Genomic DNA, 8,568 nt, shown 5'->3' on the forward strand with positions numbered 1-8,568 from the left:
CTCTAATAGCTGGTTCAATCAGCTATTAGATAAAAGTGCCGCAAAAACCCACTGAAGTGCCCGATCTATACAGATGTTGGGTGAGCCGGGTCCAGTTAACACGATATCTCCTCTGGGCATGTGCTGGGCTTGGCGCAGCACTACACCAAGTTTAAAGTGCTGTTTGTGGGGGGGTGGGGAGGAGCTGGTTACATCTCTAAGCAGCCGGTCTGTCATTTTTTTGCCCAGTCACTTAACCTTGCAAGATCTTTTTGCAGCTCCTCCCCTACATTTTAGGATTTGACTACCTGGAATAATTGAGTATCCTTTTCAAACTTGGAAATCTTACCCCCATTTCCAGAAGATCAATGAAATGTTGAACTAAATCAGACCAAGCACAGACCTCTGCGAGACCCCACTTTTTAGCTTCGTCCATCCTGAAAAGTAACTATTGAGCCCTACCTTTGTTTCCTATCTTTCAATCAGCTCTCAATACATTAAATAACCTTCTGTCCAATCTTGTGGCAACTTGGTTCTTTAAAAATTTCTTAGTGAGGGACCTTGTTGAAAACTTTTTGAAAATCCAAATATATTGTGTCAACTGGATTCCCCTTGTCCATGAGCTTCTTAACACTCTCAAAGAACTCAAGCAGATTGGTGAGGCAGGTTTTCTGTTTACAAAAATCATGTTGACTTTTCCTCAGCATATCATATTTGTCCACATGTCTGCTGATTTTATTCTTTATTATAGATTCTGCCAACTTTCAAGGGTTGAAAGTGAGAGTCACTGGTCTGTAGTTCCCAGGATCACCTGTGGAGCCCTTTTTGAAGATGGGATTTATGTTGGTAACCTGCCAGTCCCCTGGCACAGAGGCCATTTGTAACAAAATATTGCAAACAGTCTGCAATTTCATCTTTGAGTTCCTTAAGAACTCTCAGACGAATGCCATCTTGTCACATATTAGTATGTAACTTTCCGTTTTGATCTAATACTTCTTCTGTTGTCACTTCAAGGTAATCTCATTTTACAAATCTATCTGCTGGGAAGGATTGATCTCGTGTGGGAATTCCCACAATAATTTCTGCAGTAAAAATTGAGACAGAGTTGATTTAGCTCTTTGCTATGACCTTATCATCTCTTTTACGCCTAAGTCATTTAATGGTCTCTTGTTGACTTCATGTTTCTAATCTATTTCAAAACTTTATAAATTAATTTTAGGATCTTTTGCAAGATGCTCCTCAGATTCTTTTTTTGGCCTGCCTTATTTCACGGTTACATGTGCCGTGCCAGAGCGTATGAGATTTCCCATTTTCCTCATATGGGGGCATATGTTCCATTTATTTGAAGGATTCCTTTTTGCCTTGAATGGTCTCCTCAGCTCTGCTATAAAACCCCCATTCAGGGGTTTTATTGGACTGCCTTGATACACGTTTCGATTTATGCTATATAATTGTCCTGAGTGTCTAATACTGTATTTTTAAAACAGTTTCTAGGCTACCTGCAGGCTTTTTACATATTTGACTGTTCCATTTAACTTTTCTTCCTCATTTTTATGTATTTTTTTCTTTCTAAAGCTGTATATTGGCATGGTGCTTTTTTTGTTTGTTTTGCATTGGGTTGTTTTTTGACCTCTTCCATCCCAGTAGGATGTTGAATTTGATTATGTTATGGTCACAGTTACAGAGCGCCTCATTTACAGATGTCTTGAACCGGGTGTTATATGTTACTCAGGATGAGGTCTAGTATTCCTTTTGTTTTTCTGGGTTCCAAGATGAGTTGTTTCAGAAAGCAGTTATTTTTAGAAATTTTATCTCCATATCTTGCCCTGATGAGGTGTTTACCTCAAAAATAACAGTTGTCAGAAAGAAAACAATCTTTAATTTAATTATTAATGAAAGTCAGATGAGCAAAAGATAGAAAGTACCTATCTTTGTTTATATTATATATTCATATTATGTCTTCCAGCCCCTCACAAGTATAACACGCTTATAGAATAAAAGGTTCTAAAATTATCCTGGAGATACAAAATGTCAGAAAAGGGAATTTTGGAAAATAATAGAAGTTAGGAATGGGTGGATCAGAAAGAGAGAGAATGGCAAAATAAGAAACCAACTATGAGATTTCTGCAATTTCTTTTTTTTTTCCCTCCCTGGAAAAGAGAGATATCATGGGATCATTACAGGAAGGGAACAGGTTTTGTTTCCCTCTCAAGTGATATTTTCTATTAAAAATGAATTCTTCATTTAAAAATAAAGAATGCTTTAAAAGAAATTTATAGTCCAAATGGCTAAAGCCATGTAATCCCATAAAAAACGACATTTTTGAATGTCCTCGCAGAATTTTGGCTGTGACAGAGCACTCTTTTGGGTGTCTGTCACTTTAAGGGCTGGCGCAGGGAGCTACCAGGTGGCTGATGAGGGTGGCCATTTGATGGCCCAGCTCTGCAATAGTTGAGAGCAGTTTGAGTCCAGCCAGCGGGGAAGAAACATCTCCCTGCTGAGCTCCGGCTCCAGGAACAACTTGGAGGTAAGGGTGAGGCTAAGGGGAAGGAGGAGACCTCAGTGATTTTGGACATGATGTAAAACTGCCCTGCTGCGATAGAGGGCCTGGTGGGACTGCTGGTGGCATGGCAGCCCCACTTAAATACCAGGACTGATCACCTACACAGTGTAAGGAGGGTTGGGATGCCTAAACCCCTGCCCCCACCTCTGGGTGGGTTACTAGGAGGGTTAAGTGGGGCCAGGCATGCAGTGTAGCTGCACCTGAGCCCTATGGGACGTTGGATCTTGTAGTGAGGGCCAGGCTTGCTGAGTGAGCAGTGCCAGAGTCCTAGGGATCTAAGACTCCAACCCTGGGAGAGGGCAGAGTGGAGGTCAGGCACACTTATAGAGAGAGAAGCACCTGAACCTGTTGGCGTGGAAGACCCCAGGCCCCAGAGAGTAGGGGGCAGATCTGTGGCCTGAGAGAGGGCATAGTGGTCAGGTGAGGGGCCAGAGGTGAAGTAGGACCATAGTTGAGCAATTGCTCAGTCCCTTTCAGGTGAGGGCTACAGGAGAGGTCCAAAAGACTGTGCCAGGGCTGACCAAGGGATGGAGAGTACAACCTGAGGATCTCTTTGAGTAGAATGGAGTGAATGTGGCCTGGTTAGGCAGTGTGCAAGAGACTGGGTGAGAGCCAGTAGAGTGCAAGAGGCCCTGGTGACAGAGGAGTGGGGTGTGTATGGCCCCAAAGGGGGCAATATGATAAAGATCCAACTGCATGCCCAGTTTGGCCTGGTCATGAGCCAGAGTATCATCACACAGTGTGACATCTGTGAGGCAAGGGACATATGTAAGGGAGGTCAGAGCATATGCACTGCCCTGTTATAGCTGGGCACTCAAAGGGCAGCCTCCCGCCTATTTAACAACCCAATCATTTACAACTAAGGCATGGCAGATGAACAAGGCAGGCGGTTTGCCCACAGACGGGACAGGCCCATACTAGCACTGGGCCTGGAAGTCACCTTTGTCACACTGGCACTATTATAAGGCTAATAAATGATAAACTAATTAAACAGCAATATAGCTAGAAAATAAGATACTTAAACCAAACTGAGAGGCAAGTTACTGGATAAAAATTTACAATATTGTAGTGGAGATAATTGCTACAGTATTCTGTTTTTTCTGAAGCAACTGGAAAATAGTGAATAAAAATATGTCTAGGAAACTATCAAGCCTTATACTTCTTTTATTCTGGTTTCCTTTTTGCTTGACTGGAGTTTGGATTCATTCATTCCTTTCACATAAACAGAGTGGTAAGATTTCTCTGTCTCTCTCAATTGAAAAGAGAAAGGAACTTTGTCTGAATTAGCTCCCTTAGTTATTTTATGTTTAATAAGGTTTAAATTATGTTAACATTATGTTGCACAAATTGATAGAGTTCAGGAAATTCAAATATAATGCAGAAACTCAAACTGTTAGGTGTTTTGCATTTAAATACCCAAACCAAATTCACCTTTGGTTTAAACTCTTTCACTGAAAAGGTGTTGTTCCAGGATGAATTAAGCTCTAAAAATCATGTTCACTGGCTTAACATTAACTCCCAAATCAAATAGTAACATATCCAGAAGAATCTCAGTTAGGAGCTTGATAAAATCTCCAGGTGCTTGGGAGCACCTGTCTACTGTGGGTCTACTGTGTCACTGATTTTGGAGGGTTGGGGGAATATGAGCAAATCTCTACTATAGTTAATCTTTGGCTAATAACTATTTTAACTAATTTTAAAACATAGTTAAAAACACCTAAGTTCATTTAACACATAGTTCACTTCAATATATGAATATTAAGCATTGCAAACAGAATTCCTCAGAAATCCAATGGTGATTTTTACAACATATACCAAACCAGAGCAAAAAGGAACCTATCATATTTGTACATAGCTCATTAAAGATTCCAGTCATTTCTAACAACTTGTATAGATTCATAGATGTTTGGATCAGAAGGGACCTCAGTAGATCATCGAGTCCGACCCTCTGCCCCAGGCAGAAAAGAGCAGGTTAGATGATCCCAGCTGGGTGCATGTCTAGCCTCCTCTTAAAGACCCCCAAGGTAGGGAAGAGCACCACCTTCCCTGGAAGCCCATTCCAGATTCTGGCAACCCTTACCATAAAGAAGTTCCTCCTGATGTCTAACCTAAATCTGCTCTCTGTCAGTTTCTGGCCATTGTTCCTAGTTACTCCAAGGGGTGCCCTGGCAAACAGAGCATTTCCTATTCTTTGCCACCCCCCTGCCCCCCCCGATGAATTTGTAGGTGGCCACAAGATCACCTCTCAGCCTTATCTTGCGGAGGCTGAAGGGATCCAGGTCTCTCAATCTCTCCTCGTAGGGCTTTGCCTGCAGGCCCCTAACCATATGAGTGGCCCTCCTCTGAACCCTCTCAAGCTTGTCCACATCCCTCTTGAAGTGCAGTGGCCAAAACTGGACACAGTACTCCAACTGTGGTCTGACCAGTGCCACATAGAGGGGAAGCATCACCTCCCTGGACCTGTTTGTCATGTACCTGCTAATGCATGGTAAAGTGTGGTTAGTTTTACTGATCACTTAATCACACTGACAATTCATGTTCATCTGGGTGTCAACAGTGACTCTGAGATCCTTTCTGCTGCTGTGCTGCTGAGAAGGTCCACCCCCAGGCTGTGAGTGTGCTGGTAATTCCTTCTCCCTAGGTGCAACACTTTGCACTTGGCTTTGTTGAACTGCATCTTATTCTGTTCTGCCCACTTTTCCAACCTGTCCAGACGTGCCTGGATTTGTTCCCTACCCTCTAGTGTGTTAACTTTACCCCATAACTTGGTATCATTTGCAAATCTGGAAAGAGTACTTTCCATGCCCTCATCCCAGTCACTGATGAAGACATTGAATAGCACTGGTCCAAGGACCAAGCCTTGTGGGACTCCACTGCCCACATCTATCCAGGTCAATACCAAGCCATCCACCACCACTCTTTGGGTGTGACCCGTAAGCCAGTTTCCCACCCACCTGACTGTGTAATCATCTACATCACAGCTGCTCAGTTTATTTATGAGAATAGGATGAGATACTGTATCAAAGGCCTTCTTAAAATCCAAGTAAATGACATCTACCTCAACTCGTGTGTCTAAGTATTTTGTATAGACAGCAGTTCTAATAGTTCATATAGATAGTCTTTTAGAGCACTGCTTTTGAAATCAGTGGATTTTAGGAATTCACTTACACAGATTAGAACCCAGATTTAGGGCTTAAAGCTTCCTCCCAGCCTGGTGAACTCAATGAGCATACCTAGGGATCTTTATATTTTTAGGTTCTCACATCTAGGGGCTGAGTCTTGCACTACAGATGTCAGCAAGCAATCTGACATTAAGAGTCTCCTGCACAATGAAGCCTAATATAGCTGTGAACTTTTTGTTCAATGTTAAATTATAGGGGTGCTGGCAGTAACCTGTAGCTTAACATCAGGTTTCATTTTTCATTTTAAATTGAGATTCAACCACTCTGCATTGTTTGACAGTAAGATATATTTTCCTCAAACAAACATCATTTACTCTGACTATGTAAAGAAGTTTCTGAAAATTTACATGTAAATCTGTAGATTAATTCAAACTTAATTAAAAACTGGGCTTTGTAAGAAATTTAGCTCCTAGGTAAATCTCTTATTTGTCCCAGATGGTTCTAAAGATGGAATAATATGGGCACATCTAAATTTCCATATAGTTAAAATTAATTTAAATCTTACATATATTTAAAGAATCAAAGCTGTATTGAAATCAAGTTATTCATGATTCTTGTGTGCAGTTGCTATGATATACAGACAGGCTCTGTGACAGGCTCAAGTAACAAAAAGGGGTCATTAGGATGTCAGATGTAACTGTACCAATCATCATTCTTCCTGTTCCGCTAATTTTCAGGTAATAAGCACACTGTGGCAGCCTTCTGGGGTTAGAAAGGAGAGGGGGTGGCAGCTGACTCGAAGGGCTGCTGGAAATGTGGCTGCTGCCTCCCTCACCCCTCACCACTGAATGGCTGTGAGTGCTGCCTGTCATGTGGCCCCACCCCTTTGCCCAATCAGAGACACTGGGGGCCCACCATGCTCTACCCATAACATGCCTGCAAAGGCCAATGTTCTGGCTGTGAACTTGAAGGGCCTCAGGTAGGTCTTTACACACAGCATACTAGTACATGGTATGTAGGCTACTTTGATTGTCCAATGAATATGCCTTTAAGGCTAGGTAAAGACATTCAAAAGACCAAGGTGGCTTTGATTTAAGTTATGTGGTTTTCTGTAAGTGGCATAATTTGTATTGGTAGTGAGTAGAACACACATTTGCCCTTTGGTGCAGGGGGACAAATCTTAGATGGGGATCTGCCATTTTTAAACCAGTCTATGTGTACTAAAGTACTGTTCTGTTACAGGTATAGACCAGTTTCCAATCACTTTTACCAGTAAAAGTATCATGCCTGTACCTGCTGAAAGGTATAATAATAACTACGACAACAGCAGCTTGAAACTATGTACCTTCACATCATTGTGTCACCTGATAGCATTCTTTTTTGATTCCTAGGCTATAATTAATGCTTGGATTTTATGGGGTTTTTTTCATAATCAAGGAAATTCCCAAACAGAAATATATTTTAAGATAAAGTACCTATATAGTAGGGCAGTGTGAAATGCCTGCATTTTGTTTCAGTTTCAGATTCAGCATTTCGGAGGGACAGTGATTCATTTTGGTGTTTCGAATTGCTATCCCATTTCATTTTGTCTGAAACTGTTTCAGAGCTGTTTCAGAATTTTGACACTGTTTCTGTGTTTCGGCCATATGTTATAATGGGGAATCACAAAACTGCCTATAACTATGTAATTTCTCATCTGATTCAGATGAAACTTGCAGGGATGCTAGCCCCTTCTGAGGCCACAAAGTCTGCCAAGTTTCAAGGAAATAGGTGCAGCAGTTTCTGGGAAACTGCACCTCAAACTATTCAAAGCAAAACTCATGGCATGTGTGAGTGTGAAGGCAGAGTAGGGTGAAAACTTCAGAAATGGTAGCCCCTGCTGATGGCATGAAGCCTGCCAACTTTCAGTGAGATAGGTGTAGGGCTTTTTGTGAAACTGCACCTCAAACTGTTCAAAGCAAACACATATCATTTGCCGGCAGTGGCAGCCTGCTGTCATCCCGCAGAGCCAAGGACCCACTCACCCTGGGAGAAGTCTGGCACAGCCCTCCTGGGGAGTGTGGGTCCGAATCTGCATGTGGGATGACAACAGGCTGGTGCTGCTGCTGGGGCCAGTGCCAGCACTGGGTTCTTCCCAGTGCTCAGCATGGGCTGCACCAGGCAGACTCAGGTGCTGGCACTGCCCCCAGCTGGCAGCGGCAGCATGCTGCCATCCATATGCTCTGCAGCTAGTGACTGCAGAGCTTTGAAAAAAAAAAAGTCCCGCACTCACCAGCTCTGGCAGCGGTGACTGGGGCCTCTGAGGGCTTGTGGCAGAGCCCTCCTATGCAGCACAGGGCAGGGCAGGCAGCGAGGATTGCACCCTGCCCCACCTGGCACCTACGCAGCAGCTGCACCCTGGCACAGGTACAGCCTGGCTCTGCAGGGTGGTACACACTGTTTGGGAGCTAGGGTGGCTCCAGCAGTCAGCTGGAGCTCCCAGTTCAAATCCCAGCTCTCTAATGATTCCCCCTACTCTTCCCAGGTGTCATGGGCCCCAGATCTGCATGTGGGGTTTCAGCCATGCTGGTTGAGGAAATAGCCTAGAGCCGCTGCCATCACCAGCTGGCAGCAACAGCCTGCTGTCATTCTGCATCATCCAGGGGCCTGCACCCCCCTGGAAAGAGCTGGGGGAAATGATCAGAGAGCTGGGGGAAAGATTGCAGAACTGGGGAACTGAACTGGAAACTGGGGGAATGTTCAAGGACCTGAACACTCCCTCAGGCCCTGGTTCGATTCCCCAGCTTCCTGTTCGATTCCCCAGCACTGGGGTTGGAAGGGACCTCAGGGACAGATCGCTGTCACTGGCCAGCTACAGATGTCAATGTCAGAGCAATCCTTCCCCACCTCCTCCTCCTCCCTCTT

The 8,568-nt window shown here is 43.7% G+C and overlaps 1 protein-coding gene across 1 annotated transcript in view; it reads left to right on the forward strand.

Annotated features, from left to right (window-relative positions):
- CFAP47 (cilia and flagella associated protein 47) overlaps positions 1–8,568 on the forward strand; it is a 757,346-nt gene that overhangs the window by 732,940 nt on the left and 15,838 nt on the right. The window lies entirely within an intron of this gene.

Source organism: Alligator sinensis, unplaced genomic scaffold (assembly GCF_000455745.1).
Source record: "Alligator sinensis unplaced genomic scaffold, ASM45574v1 scaffold243_1, whole genome shotgun sequence".
Lineage (NCBI taxonomy): Eukaryota > Metazoa > Chordata > Crocodylia > Alligatoridae > Alligator > Alligator sinensis.